Source organism: Rhipicephalus sanguineus, chromosome 8 (genome assembly GCF_013339695.2).
Source record: "Rhipicephalus sanguineus isolate Rsan-2018 chromosome 8, BIME_Rsan_1.4, whole genome shotgun sequence".
In the NCBI taxonomy this organism is placed as follows: Eukaryota; Metazoa; Arthropoda; class Arachnida; order Ixodida; family Ixodidae; genus Rhipicephalus; species Rhipicephalus sanguineus.
The window spans coordinates 104,479,026-104,495,263 of record NC_051183.1 but is presented as its reverse complement, the minus strand read 5'-3'; positions in this window follow the sequence as shown (position 1 = coordinate 104,495,263).

Sequence of the window (16,238 nt, the reverse complement as noted above, 5' to 3'; positions counted from 1 at the left end):
AATCTCATGTGAAGTCACAGTTGTATCAGATGTAGTGCTATTCTGGGGGCAGGAAATGCGCAAGGAGATTGCTAACTCTTGGGCAACAATGTTCCTAAGATTCTCAAGGTTTTATTTCCCCTTTTATTGTATCTTGTAGACGTTGCGAAATTCACCGACGATTAGGATCCTACCTAGTGTGAATCCTGAGCGCATCTTCCTGTTTGGGGCAACGCCAATTGTGTTTCAAGTTTGGCTTTCCGCAAGGTATCGACTGCGTCATAAATCATGATGCTTGTGAAGTAGGACAGCACCCACTGTGCCATTAATTGTCTTTCTGCGGATTAGCAAGGTACCCACTACACATCTGTAAGGTATTATGTGCACTTTGTTGATGCTGCATGTGGCGATCACCATGAAGAACTACGGCTTCGCACATTGAAGTAGGTGGCAAGCATTAAACCGCACACTGGTTGCGCAATTAGCATTGTGTGATGAACGGTTCTATTTTACTCATTTGCCACGCTATATTATTTTTTTATATAGAATTGTTTATTCACAACAACAAGGTTGCGAGGATGACCAGGCAAAAAGCTGCATTACATAAACTAACGCGATTCCTTGCCCGACATTACGCCTTTATAGAGTCTTTTTGCAAATGAGCTTCAAGCACCAGCGTGGCTCTGTGGTAGAATACTCGACTGCCACGCAGCGAGCCCGGGTTCAAGTCCCACGCGATCCCGCGTATTTTTTTTTTCGTCTTATTCTTTCATGTATATCGGTTACGCCACCGATCGCGACAGCGACGTCGATGCCGCTCTACGCAGGAACGGACGTTAAGAGCTGCGCTCTAAAACTTCGTATTGTGAAACAAATCTATTTGCAAACAACTTCATATCGCTTTGGGGTGCACTCATAGGTGTACCTTAACTGGAATACCGCTTTATACATCTAACTTGATCATGCGGCAAATATCACCTGCGAATTCTATGGATTATCTCTTTCTGCAGGAGTCCAGAAGGGTTGCTGCTCGGCAGAGTGGGTCATCCGTAATTGTAGCATTTAGCGTTAAGCTCCAAAATCAGTAAACCATTTGTTGGAAGTTAGCGCTGCGTCCACGTTGTATCTTTGTGTTCCTGTCCCTTCTGTGCGATATAGGTGTCAAGATGGATTACCAACATTGCTAATCTCACGTTCTTCCAAAATCAGGACTTTTTATAATATCCTCAACATTACGCACTCTTCAGAGACAGTGTCTTCAAAATTATTACAAGAAGGAGATGGTTGCAATTATGTGTGTTTAAGTATTCCGACTCATTGCTAAATGCCATTCTAATGCGAATCATCTGCTTTCATGACGCTCACTAAAAGCAGAGAGCGAATAATGCTATAATCATTCATGGACTGAAATAAGCCACTACATTTCACTGCTCTCATGCCCGGGTTGCCTGAGGACGAGATAATAAGATGAGTTTTGTCTTCAATAGTGGTTCAACAATGAGGTCGCCGAGGGGTACACAATAATGGCAGAACTATCAGACTCACCCGTTATGTCGGGATGATAGACCATATTTATAATCCATGAGCGAGTTACCCCGCGCTGCATAATCACCCAACCAATGGCGGCACCTGCCGTGGTTCCAGTGGAGACGAGGTCGTAGGTGCACGTGCGGGTGCCTCGTCTATTTTGCGTGTTGATATTAGGAGACCTGAGTCTGCAATATCCGGTTCATATGAGAAACTGGGCTTCAACACGTTGTTTGAAGAAGTGCCTAGCTGTCATTAGTAGGACTAAGTGCATCGCAAGAAAGCGAGCTTTACGATTAGGAAAATGCCCTATTATTGGCTCTCGTCCACATAACGGAGCAGTTAAATGATTGTTTTGTGCATATGGGAATAACAATGTTTTGTTCATAAATGACACATACAGAACTGCCCAAGTGTTCTGTAACGACACGTTTGGCGTATAACGCGGTAAGTACGCGGTTTATAGGAATAAAACTGCAATACTTCCGGCACGAATGTGTTTTTGGATGCTAAAGTAACGTGCGACATCATCTGCAGCCTAACCATTCTTTCGCAGGCTAATGTAAGGAGGTTAACACTTGATGTTCTACGCTAGCAATATTACCTGCTCAGCACGTCAACGTTTGTGACTGCACAAAACAAGGCAGCGCGATAGCAGAAGGCTCGGTTAGCAGGCTTTTTTTAGACTGGATGCATCTCTAAAGCGATACCTCAAAAATATCAGTAACAGAAAAGAAGCTTTGCGGGCACCACGTCATGATAAGTTGTGAAACAGCCAAGCAGGAATGATCGTGCACAAACGGCCACAAACGCACTTACCGCATAAACTGTTTTCAATCGTCCAGGATCTCCGCACGAGTTCTAACGGCGCACCCTATGAAACAGCTTTTTGTGTGGGTTCACAGCTGCACGTATTTCAGGGACTTCCGTTCGTACAGCACGTTGACTAATTGCTCATGACTCGTTGTAATCGGCGGAAGCAGAGGAAAGTGACTTTACGCGCACACGTGCGCACGCGCGCAGGCGCACATCCAGGTGTGCATTGAAATCACGAAATTCTGCATATATTCTGATTATAGTAGAGTTAATACCGAAATATATGAGTGGTACATTCTTGTCTAAAGGCTGCAAGGTACTCATGCTTATGAGTCAGGGTACAAAAGTTAGGCCATACTTGCGGGCATCGCGTAAGAACAACTCATCGAAAGAAATAAGGAAACGTGAAAGTTAACCAACCAAGACAAAGAAATTACCAGCTCAGCCATGTTCGTTTGTCGAGCATTATCACGCATCTTATAGCGTTATTTGACAAAAAAATTGGACATATCCGACTCGACAGCTACCTGCTTACCGATGATATCCTTCTGTCTACGGTGCCGAGGCGTCATACAAGAGAAGCTTCATTGCACAGAATAGTTGTAAAGACATTGTAGTAGTTAGCACAGAAGCATGCGTGCGTCTTGTACAGAAACTGTATTAAAACTTCAGTGGCTTAAAAGGTAAAGGAGCTTGACACATATAATTTGGCACAATTTGAACATTTCATTTTGTATGTTACGGTACGAAATTTTGTTGACAAATAAATTGTGCAAAGCCCATAACCATAGGGTTGCAAAACTGTCAAACAAAACGGGCCTTATACATGTCGCAAGAAATCAACATAAAAGATGAGATGTTGTGTCTCTTTCATGCACAGAACTGCATTTTTGGCAGGAAACAGAGTTTCATGAAAAAAACGGTGAATTCTTTTTGAGGAAATGATTTTCTCAAAAGCTAAAAAAATTGACACCTTTAGTTCAAAAGATATAAGGTGGTCACCTGAGGTGACCACCAAGTAGTAAGGTTCTAGCAGTCAGTTTCGGTGAAAGGCTGAAAAACAGCGCTTTTTTTGCCTGCAGGAGCACGGGGACATTGCATATACCACGCATCTATCTCAATCTTGATGGCTCAATAAAGTCCTAAGCTATCAACCTAATAAGAACAGGACATACTTTCATTTCTGTACAAATATCTCGGGTCCATCGTTGAGCGTGCCTTAAACACGATGGCACGCGGATGAAAACAGACATAACCCGCAACATTGAAGCCCAAACGAAGTGGGATCATCTCTGTCACTTTGTTGAAAGCTTCATAAACGTGCCGTATAAAATCTGACGCGAGGGTCTTGTGTGCTTCAAGAGAAAAAATGAAGAAAATCGCGGTTACCGTGGGTGACCACCTTGCCGGAAAGAGTTAAAGTAAATCTTATTTGGGAACCTCCCTTGGTTTTCTTTACCATGGCTGCTGCTGCCCGCTTTCACGAATAATTTACCAAGCGATACACGACCGCTCGAGGAGTCGAAGTTATTTAGCACATCTGAGAGGGTGGAGGGTTACAGCTATATTTCGGCATACTACTCAACAGACTACTCAAGTGACTCAACAGACTTGCGGGTACACAAACTTGTTACAGTGAAAGCTGCTATGAGATCACAACAGCAGCCTGTGTTGGTGCCGAAGTTGCCCGCCGCCATCGCCGGTGTCTGTAAGCGTCATTGCGCTAATTAAAAAAATAAAATGAAAACAAAAAAACCAGAATCGGATTCTGCCATAGTGCCATGGCGGTGCTTAAAACTTCTTCGCAACAAGACCCTATACAGGCGTCGTGTCGCGTAAAAAATCACGTTAACAGTTGCAATATGGTGTGCTTGAAGAATAAAATAACAGCCAGGTGCCACAGAATGCAAATTGCGTACCAAATTGCGTTGCAAGCTTCCAACCCACACAAAGGGCTCAGCTATAAGTCTTCATCGACATCAGCGGCATGCACATATTATCTTAAAGATATGTACTGAGTACCTTGCTACTCCGCAGAGTAAAGAATAATAGCGTATTCAGTGATTTCCTACTTCAGAAAAATTATTATGCATGGCGTAGTGGGTAGCTTGCTCACGTACTTGCAGTAGTTGCCCCTACAGGGTTTACGATGACAGGCCAGGCTTTCTTTTTTTACGTTCACTTATGACTTTGACTTCCAGTACTCGCGTTAGCTCTGCTGATTTGTTAGCGGTTATAGGTGACCTCAAATACATCTCTGAATAGATCTCCATCAGAAATGGCCCTAGACGTCATGGGCACCACAGTGTAGACATAGTGAGTGGAAGCGCACCATAGAGGTACATCACGGTTTGGTCAAATAATCAACGGGCGGAAAACAAAAATGACACCGAGTTCTTCCGCATATTAAGCAAAATACCTTATCACTGTAAACTTCCAAATGCATACGTTCATTGGCTTAATTGACTGACTACTTGTGTAGTTGAACTCTTCTGACAGTGCCACAGTCATTGAGTGGCCTTACAGATTTGTATGTATGTAACACAGATCTCGTACGTCTTTCCCATTTGTCTTGGGTGCCAGAACCTATGGTACGACCTTCACCTGATGCTGCTGAACAAACCGGTATATAACGGTCAGTTTGAGCTGCATCTGTTCCTCTACGTACATTACTAGACCACGGCTTCAGAAGCTTTCTTTTGAAGAGGAACATGAGAAATCTTCCATCCTAACAATCCCCAACATTGAGCTCCTTAGAAAATCCAAGACACAGCACATGATGTTGTTAAGTAGGGCTCTAGAAATGCCGCTCTTCCAGCTTTCGCTGTGCCTGTGGTGCGCTTTCCGCGCAGGACTGGCGTTTTTTTTTTTTGCACATTTCTCGTCCACGCCTTTCATTGTATCTTGTTTATCTAACAAACTATAAGTCACCTAACTGTTTTTATAGAATCTGCAACATTATTTAGAACTATTGAAAACACCGGCAGAAAAGCCCGTTAGAAAGCGAAACTAGATCTCAATTTAGGAATGACGACTCAGAGGGTCCGCTGGCGCTAAGGTTACTGCGACATGGACGCATGTGATGGCATCGTTCATCTTATAAACGAATCAAACCGGCATGGGTGCTTACACTATATATGTCCCGCTTAAGCAAAGGCGAATAGTGCCTTCTTGTAGAATATTCCGAAATCTTAATACGGCAAAGGTCTTTAGTGCCTCTTGGGAGACGGAGTGTGACCGTCAAGAAGCGTCGACAACATTTGCGAGGCAAAAATAATCGGAACGCGCGATAAATGGAACGTATATTGACGGAACCAATTGTAAACGCACTGTTGTGATGAATATAACATAAGAATTGCACAGCGGTAGAACTAAATATAATAAGATAGATATCGAAAATGAAAAAAAATCGACACAAAATATACAGAGCTAGCTAGATCCGGAGGAGAATTAGAGTTTATAATCAATGAAAAAGCTAGAGACAGAGAGATGGAAGCGTCTATGCCTTGATAACGAGAGATAACGCATTATAACAAATGAGAACGGCTGATCAGAGTATGCAAAGGGACATAGAATCTCGTGGATACTGATAAGTGCATAAGCACAAGTTGGCATAGGTGGTAAAGACAGATGAGAACCGAGAATATCTGACTAGGTCTGATGAGATTGCTATACGTGAAACTGGTATAACACACGTGAAAAGAAGCGAAGAATTCGCCGATGAAATGAAGTCAATTCGTAAAGGCTTTCGCCGTCAAAGCCGTCTTAGCCCTCGATAAGGGAGACCAAGGATTTCTACACATCAGTAAAAAAAATGGGCTTTTTTCAAAATACATTTTTGGGAAGAAAGTAACCCTGCTAGTTTAATATCTTCACTTCCTTTAAAATGCATTTTAAAGATATTTTCTCCACTTCTTCTGTTACCCCATTCATTTGTAATGACCTGCACTGCATCGAGCCATTCTACCGGGCAAAACCCATCAACTGATTGACGGACATCCGACGGACCGAACAACCAACAAACCAATATACCAAACCAAGAGGATGCGCTGCATCTGCTGGAATTTTTCAAGCGCTGGTAATGTGCGCAAGCGTTTTATTAGTTTAACGAATTCCTTTGCCTCTATTGCCAGCTGCAGGCCTGTCAGTGAATGTTTGCAGAGTCGTACGTTGATTTCAATTTATGACCCTTTACTTTATATGGCTTCATAAGCAGTGTACAGAGGGCGTCCTTTGTGTTTCTTTCTCTCTTTATATCTCTCATAAATTCACCTTGTGGCATCCACGTATATCGCAGGCACAGAAAGGCACCTACTGCACATAAAAATGCACCAGAGCACGTGCGCCATCAAAAGCAGCGGATCAAATATTTATCAACCTATCATGTTACAGTACTGAAGATTATACTACGAGGAAACTTAAACAAAGTGCGGGAACGCTGGAACCTCAAAACTGCGAAAAATAAAGCAATAGTGATCCTAAGAGAACTGTACCAACTCAACATGAAAGCTGAGATGTTTGGAATCGAAGATTTTCTGGCAAACATCACGAAATAACTTCATGATGACCGCGGCTGCTCCCTTCGGAAGAAGTCCAGACCGATACCTTGACATTCCAGGAATCAAATTTATGTCTCGCTCGCGATAGTGCGCAGGGTTATCCCTAAGTGAATTCCGTCGGCCATCGAAACGTTGCCTCCAGCGACAATCCCTGTTTAACGATTTGTCATATACCTTCAAGCTTGCTTCTCCTCCTGAACCTCTGCCCTGTTTTAACATCCGTTACGAAACTTCGTTTGGCTGAAGTGAGTTCCGGACACGCATTTTCTCTTCCACGCTCACTACGGCATCAATCTTCACTTTATCTCAGCTGACTTGCAGGTATAGTTTGAAATAAGACAGGGCACTGAATGAAGCTCGATCACAAATGATTGCGGAAATCACGGGCACCAAGCGCCTTTTTGGAACAATGAGAGGAATTAGGGCTCAGCGAAGCACGTCGTGTTTCGTGATAAAGAGCACTGAATCGACTACGATGAGGGGAAGTTTCGCTGTGCGTACAGCGAACATCCTAGCGTTATCGACTCGCGACTTGTATTGACTGACACGTTGTCTCCATATGCTGTTTTGAAAGGGCAAAAGATCGACCTGCCTTGGAATTGTACATGTACTCGTGGCCCAGCACGCACGTCTTGTTCATTTGGCTTGGGTGCTATAGGCGCCACGAAGTAAGTAGGTGGGCTAACTGGAGGCAGCATAGAGTAAAGCTCATGTTGGGAATAGTATGTCGTCCTCTGTACGCTACTTTGCACCGTTGCGCAACTGTTCTGCTGCAGGAGAACATCATAAATCGGCCGTCCTAAAGGACGCAAGTTTTATTCACTTGAGTTGTCCCTGCCACAGCACATGATTTTGTACTGGAACGTTTGCAGTCCCATTCCATTTGACATACCAGCTAGCTAGCGTATCAGAGATTCTACCCTGAGACCTCACACGACACCATCTGCTACACTCAAGCACATGTTATGTGAATGTGACGCAAATACTAAAGAAATTGATCCCGATGTTCTCTCCACAAGGTGGGCCGATGCCCTACAGAGCTCAGCTCTCACCAAAAAAGTCCGCGCCGTTCAGCAGGCCCGCGAAGCGGTGAATATAAAAGACCTTGACATCCCGACGCGGGAGGCGTGAGCCCTGTTTGTAAAAGTGTAGGGCACTATAAAAGCTTTTGCCGACCAGCCAATTAACTAAACCACGTTGCCGAATGGTTAACACAGCCTTCTTTGGCAGAGCCCACACGAGAAATATGCAGCGGTGCCTCCGCGCCGCGTTTTCCGTGTTGCCAGACAACACAATACATAACGTCCGCGTATCCACAAAAATAATGGTCTTAAAGTTACAGAGCACTACAAGACACATAACTATTGTGGAACTAGAGCACGATAATTTTTCCCCGAAGTCAATAAGTGTCATTCAAAAAAGCACGAATGTCTACTAAACTGCGACGTACATGGACTGCCTGCATGCTTAGCGACCGCTGCCTGTTCACAATTGCACGCGCAAAATGGAGCTCCTGCAGCTGTGATCACGTATATTCCACAGGGTGGGGCGCTCTTTCGTTTCTGCAATCAGAGCCTTATTAAACGCTGCTTTGCATATTTTGAGAACTCTACATTAGCCAAAGGTGCACGCAGTGACCATATGTACAGTGCTCACGGATTCAAACGCGACACCAGAATTTTTAGTGTAATGAAATAGATGCGAAATTGATCGAGATAAGCACGAATGTGATCTCGAAAGATGGTGTTCGCTCCGGTCTACGCATTCGGGTCGAAATTATGCCGATATCACCCGAACTGAAGAAGGCAGAAACGAAGACATGTGCATTTCTTAGCCCTAAATTAACCTATTTCAATCCGTCAGTACTGCACGTATAGTGTCCTGGAATGCACTTACCGGATCTGCCGATAAAAAGTTCCGCCGAAACGCGCGGGGGCCAGTTCTATCTGAAGGCAGCGTTAGAAACCAGAGAGTACGTGGCATGAACCCTGATCACTGATTGGTGGGCACGCACGCGCCATGGGAGGTGTTTTTTTTTCTACTCCGAGTAGTAACACGCGGCTGCGCGATTTCGTGATGAATTCTGCTCCGCGCGCTTCAAAATGACCTGCGCATTCCGCCACACACGCGTCAACAGCGGCTGAAATCACGTGAGTACAACTCCATCTTCAGGGAAAGAACGTGGAGGTTTATTTAGGCAAGCAAACTTCCGGTGGTGCAACGGTACTTAGCGTAACTACAAGACGGTGTGATATTTCATAATTGATGCAACATTTCATTTTATAAATAAATAATATTACCTGCATAAAAGTGCGTAAGTTGCCCTATGAAATAAATTTGAATTGTGCCTTTTTTAATGAAAAACTACATTTAAAAGGCTACAGGTGAACTGAATGAGACACTTTTTAAATAGCACACCGTAAAAAACAACAAAAAAAAGAATATCATTAGTGCAGGACGCACATTTGTTTACAAAATTTCCTTAGTTCTCGTCCACATTTATCCTCCTCTAATTCCATGACATTTATCGTCATCACCCGCAGCGAATTGTAATAATAATAATATCTCGGGTTTAACGTCCCAAAACCACGATACGATTATGAGAGACGCCGTAGTGGAGGGCTCCGGGAATTTCGACCACCTGGGGTTCTTTAACGTGCACCTAAATCTAAGTACACGGGCCTCAGACATTTTCGCCTCCATCGAAAATGCAGCCGCCGCGGCCGGGATTTGATCCCGCGACCTTCGGATCAGCAGTCGAGCGCCATAACCACTAGACCACCGTGGCGGGCGCAGCGAATTGTCGTCTCACCAGGAAAACACCGAATCACCAACCGAAAAAAGCAACCCCGAAAGGCGTGCTGTGCTCCTGGAATTTTACGACCGTTGATCACTTACGCATGAGCTTTCTTGCTACGCTTTAAGCATTGCGATTCTGCGCATTGCTTGCTGCCTGCCTGTAAGTTAAGACCTTTTTTTTTGTTTTTTGAGTGCTGATTTCGACTCATGACGTGTCATAAACACTCACTTATTGCGACCATATCCGCACTTCACGAAATGATATATTGATTTCATGAAATCTTACCCTCTCACCTACATAAATCATCGCGCACGCGCATGTGTGTACCTGAAGCTACACAGCCTCTTGTGTGGTTTGTCCTTCTATTTTCATGTATAGATTTCTTCCAGATTTGTCTAGTCCACTTAATTTAATGGGCAATAGCGACATGCTGGTAAGCTGAAATAACTTAGTCTTTTCAACCTGCTGGTTACGACAATTCTTTCTTTTCGCTGCCTCACCGTGCTGTTTTCTACGTTTCGCTTCATTTCGTTTTTCATGTTGCCTAAATATGCCATTTTCCTACTGTTCAGGAACTAATCTGGTAACTTCGAACGAAATACCTATGTACACGTGAATTGTTGACGCAAAAGTTACACTCTGCAGTTAGAATGTGAATACTGTAACACGCACACGCAGGTGTCATACTGATGTGCAGTCGTCTTCAATTATTAGTGCATTGTTTAATTCATTTAGTAGTTCTTGTTCTCAGACGACTGGAGCTTTCTGTACCTAATGTGGTGTGCACTGTCTCCGGGATCGGTCCGCATTTGACCGAGATACGTAGTCACGTGAACCTCATCAGACGATGCGTGATATGACACTATAACATGACGTCCTCAGATGGCGTCAAAATTGTGGCATTTTGTGGCGTTATGATACCATCACTGCTCACCACATGTTAGATTGAAGTCGTGTGACCGAATGGCTTGCCTGACGGGCATGCCAACGGTCACATTCACTTGAGTATCACGCAACGTTTACTAACTTTTTTGTAATTTTTTTGGCACATTCTCGTTAGCGCAGAGCTTTTGTCCGTACCAGTTGACGCCGACTTTTTGGACGCTTCATGCACACCCCGACGTTAAGATTGCGCGCAAGACGCGCACACTCGAGCTTATTCTAGAATTTGCACGACAGCCAGCGATAACGTTGGAATATTCGACGGCACATGTTTAAATAACGACGCGCTTCACCGCCTGTCAGTTGATCGACGGTCGACGTTCTGTCCGCCGCTATCAGTGTATTGCTGTAGTTTGACTTTTAGTTTCTCGGCCACAAGTTCGGCCAAATAAAGAGCTTCATCTCGGACGTGTTCACTGCTGCCTTCGTCGACGTCACGACCACGTGACAATATTACTGAAATATCAACAGTACAGAAAGAGCATGCGTTTTTCAGTCGGTCAACCGGCATTGCAATTAACGATAACGCATATACACTCAACTCCCGCCTAATCCCTCATTTAGACCTACTAGCGAGTGGCGCTGCCATTTTGAGGCAAGAATGGATGTTTCACATCATGTTTCATTTTTACAACATGGTTCATCATGTTTCACATCAGCACTGACACTTCAGCTGATGTTTCTGTGGCGCGTTTACACCAGGTTGTGCAAGTAAATAGTTTAATGGCAATACATCCACCAACTGATTGAGCGCTCAATCTTTGATATGTATTTGTGTCCTGTGTAACAAGGCTTACCTGCATCAACGTGCACATTGTAACATGCAGTGCCAGGTGGATAGCAGCTGCGGTTTTAAAATACAATAAATGCCCTCTTGCTACGCCTATCGCGCAAAAATCATACTACCATGTGCACGAAATAGTATCATGTTCAATAATTTTCGTACATAGTGCAGTTATCCATATGAATCTCGAATGAACGTTGGCAATGTCAGCAATGTTTTAAGCACCAGGACAACAGAAGTATATTGCTCGAGAGATTCAAGGCGCTTGTATACTACTCCGTGAAATTTTGCGTGGAAACTGATACTGTGCTCTGATCGATGCCTGAAAATATGGACGATGACAAAGCTATCCTACTTTACCTAGAAACATATTCTAAGTGCAGTGGACAGTGGCATAGGACCAATCGTTTGTGCGTCAGCCGGGTTGACGGAACTATTGTCATAGATTCTACTCTTGCTACAAAGTTCGCCAAATATGATTTACTGCGCCATCCTGATAATACAGATGTAAATTGCACCAAACTGCGCCAGAGACTCGGGTTAGACTGTGCCTATCACGTGCAATCGCTAAGCCGGCACGCCAAATATGCGAAGCTCTATCTCGATGGCACCAAAGTTACAACCACGGACCAAAAATTACCTCGCGAACGAAACAGTGCTTGCACATGCGTCCTGCATAAATAAACCACGACGCCTTGCACGGTGCCGATGCAGCTTATGTTATGCAAGTCGGCTCGACAGCAACAACTGCTCTCCGCAGAAGCTCCTGACTCCTTGGCCAATCCGTGACGATCACGTGTTTCGGTGATTAATCGGCTGACGTCGTCTGTTCCGGAAACTCTTTAGTACCTCTTTCCAAGTGGCGCATGGCATGTAACTAAGGCAATATTTATTAATACCTACACACGTGCCGCTAAAATATCTGCCACTTCTCTTGCTGGACATTTGGGAACAAATCGGAGGAACCTTGGCGAAACAAAATGGAGTTTTGCGTCCACAAAAGAGCAACACGAACGGTGATAATCCGTCGACACTTCTCAAAAACTTTCTCCACCAGTCTTCATCCAGGAGAGGTTTGTCGTTGTTACCTGCATCATCACGTCCAAATATTTATCAGGCTTGACATAAAAAAAGAAAGCCCTGTTCATTTCGACCAATGAGCAGGAGGTCCATATATATCTTTTGGTTGCTCTTTTTAAAATGTGATCTCATTATTAAAGGCTTGCCTCCAGGTCGGAGCAGACGCCATTTAGCTTAATATAAGCAGCTCTCAGTTTCGGACCTGTTGCTAATGGCCCTGGCATCGGATAGCCACTATCGTAAGGCCCCGCTTGAGCTTTGTCCAGCGGCGACCGCAGAAACTGCGCCCTTCATCATCGAGCTATGACGTCTTCATGCGTCGCCTAGCAACGCGTTGGAGGAAGGAAAGTGTAAGGAGAAGAGAAGTGAAGAGAAGCAGGAGAATAAGTAAGCAAAGTGAAATAAAACTTCTTTGCGAGGCGGGATTTCAACCCGGGTACCTAGGGGCGGTATGCCAGCGTCGTAACAACTCGGCTATTCAGGCCCGCGAGTAGTATAAGCATTCATGGGAACCATGTCATTGCGTTGCAATGGTCAAGATAAGGAGAGAGAAAGAAAAACAGAGAAAGAGGGAACAAATAGAGAAATAGAGAAAACAGATATGAACTAACTGAAAGAGAGATAAACATGTGAGAGTGAGGAGGAGGTAAAGCAGGACACGAAAGGGTGTAGCAAAGCATAGCCCTGTATAGTATGATATAGCGAAGGTGTGGGAAAAAGAGGCAAAAGTGAAGAGGAGGGAGAGGGCAAAGCAATGCGTAGCCATGTCATCATCAGCCTGTCTACGCCCACTGTAGGGCAAAGGCCTCTCCCATGTGCCTCCAATCAACCCGGTGCTTTCTGCTGCCACGTTATACCTGCAAACTTCTTAATCTCATCTACCCACCTAATTTTAAGTCTCCCCCTAACGCGTTTGCCATCTCTTGGAATCCAGTCAGTTCCCCTAATGACCACCGGTTATCCTGCCGACGTGCTACGTGCCCGGCACTTATCCATTTCTTCTTTTTAATTTCAACTATGATATCCTTAACCCCGTCGTTGCCTGACCCACTCTACTCTCTTCCTGTCACTTAAGGTTACACCTATAACTTTCCTTTCCATCGCTCGCTGCATCGTCCTCAATTTAAGTTGAGCCCTCTTTGTAAGTCTCCAGGTTTCTGCTCCGTAGATAAGGACCGGTAAGATGCAGCTGCTATATACCGTCCTCTTGAGGGATATTGGTAGACTACCATTCATGATTTGGTAATGCTTGCCGAATGAGCCCCATCCCATCCTTATTCTTCTAGTTCTTTCACTCTCATGGTTCGGCTCCGTGGTTACTACCTGTCCTAAGTAGACGTACTCCCCTCTGTAGCCATGTAATGTATGGTATCGAAAAGGGGTGGGAAAGAGAAGTAAAGGTGAGGAGGAGGGAATCAGGATGGGAGAGTGTGTGACACTGGATAGCCTTGTATGGTAAATTGCAGCATGGGGTGGGAAAGGGAAGTGAGGGTGAAGAGGAGGGAAGCAGGATGGGAGAGTGTGTCACACTGCATAGCCTTGTACGGTAAATTATAGCATGGGGTGGGAAGGGTAGTGTGATTGAGGAGGGGTGGTAGGGTGAGGAGCAGAGAAACTAGGAGTGGAGAGGGTGACCCGTAGCATAGTCTTGTATAGTATCGCAAGGGGCGGAAAATGAAGTTAGGGTGAGAAGGAGGATAAGGATGAGGGGGATGCCACCTGCTCTGCGGTTTGCTCAGTCTTCGCACCACTAGTGCCCCCTTTTTTTTTTCACGGTGAGATTTTCAATAAATGAACAATGCATCTAGGCCTTTATAACAAGCCTACAATGATTATTCTGGAGTCCTAATGGAAATGCATCTTGCCTCTGCAGTGAACCTCAGGATGGAAAAACCTGCTCTATGGTGCTCCATAATGGATATTTTTGCTGCTTCAAAGTTCTCCAAAATGAAAATTTTGCCGCTCCCAATATTGCTGCTAATCCCAAGTCATCGGTTGCATCACTGTAAATCTCAACTTAACATTTTTACACTCAATTAGCAAACGATTCAATAGCTCCCGCAAACTTAACATATACCTGAGGAAAGCGTGAATGTCCACAAGACTTCTGCAGCAGCCACAACACTATTTCAAAAATAAAAACGAAATAGCATACAACAAACCTTTGCGCCAGCTGGCGAACATTGGTATTTACGCATTCGCCTAGCGAGCACCAAATATCTTTAAAGGACACTCTCTGTTCGCACTGGCCAGCCCATCCTTCTACGGGCGGGCGTACCCATGAATTGTTCTATATCTCATCGTGCATTCGTGGGATGATTAACGGGAAAACATGATAATAAATCGTTTGAATAATAACAACGTTGGTATAATTGATAGGAAACCCGTCTATGTCACTTCTCTACTGCTTATTTGCATTTCTGCAGAAGACATGAAGACACTGCCGAGCCATTTAATTTTGTACATATCTCCAGGCTGTGTGCGCAATGTGTTATTTTTCTACCTGAAGTACTTATGTCTTAGTGCCCGTCTCACGCAGTCTCTCTGCGATGTATTGTGTGTGTTTTTTTGTTTTTAAGTATGTAACAACCAATTATACATGCTACAATAAATGCGTAGCGATCTTAGGTAGACAGGTAACTCAATCCTCATAGCATGATTTCTTGAGAAGATCCAAATGGCCTTGACGCAGCTTCCTCCGCAGGTATTTTCCCGTCTCCGTTTTTGGAATACTATCCACGAAAACAACACCGCCATGAAGGTTCTTGTGAAAGGCTGTTTGATCTGCCAAAGTTATTAGAAGAGAATGAAAGACAGAGCAATCAATGTTTGCAAGCAATATTGATAATACAACAAAAGAAGTTAAATAACATATGAAAAGCACATAGGCGCATTATTGTATCCTTGAGACGCCAGAGCTTCCCTGAAACAAACAATCACTGAACTGATTAGGCTCGTTGGGTTCTGACAAGGGCTAGTCGGTATCGAGCATAATAAGTCATGATTACTAGCGTGACGCCACAGCTCCGCCTACGAACACAAAATACGTTTACACGTGGCGTTTTTGGATGTTACATGTAGCGTCATCATCCTCGCAAATCGTCATCATCATCTTCTTCATTTTCCGCCACCGCACCGCGCCTCTCACTGGTCTCATGTCTACAGAACGGTGATAGGGACGGAGAGAACGCGCTCACGATCTCGGCCGGGCTGGACGATAGGTGACGTTGGCTGGACGTCCCAGCCGCCACCGGTTCGCTTCGATTTGTGCCGTTCAAATAAAGTGGCGAGAACGGAACGACCATTTCCGCCGCCGTCACGTCTCCGTCACGAGCGTTGTGACATGGATACACGTCTTTCGACCAGAGGTCTGCTGCAGTGGTTCTGCCACTCTTCCCACTAGTGCATCCGTACAAGCCAGGCTGCAGTTGAGCATGTCTCATCTGCTCGATATTATCCTGAAGCTGAATGGCGTCGCCAGACACCCGCTGATCCACGCCATCTTGATGGAACTCCCGGTGGACGCTAGTCTTCTTGCTGCCGCGTAGTACTCCAGTCCACGGCATTACGACCATGGCTGCGCTGGTATGTTGGCCTGCTATGGCGAAACGTACCAACCGCTTCCGGGGACCCGCCGCAAGTTCCCGATTTCCACTCTGTTGCATCGAGCGGTAACCGCAGGACTGCATGCTTCACTCGACCACGACCAGACTTGCCTAATTACGGCTCTTTCAGCTTCGGATACGGCCAC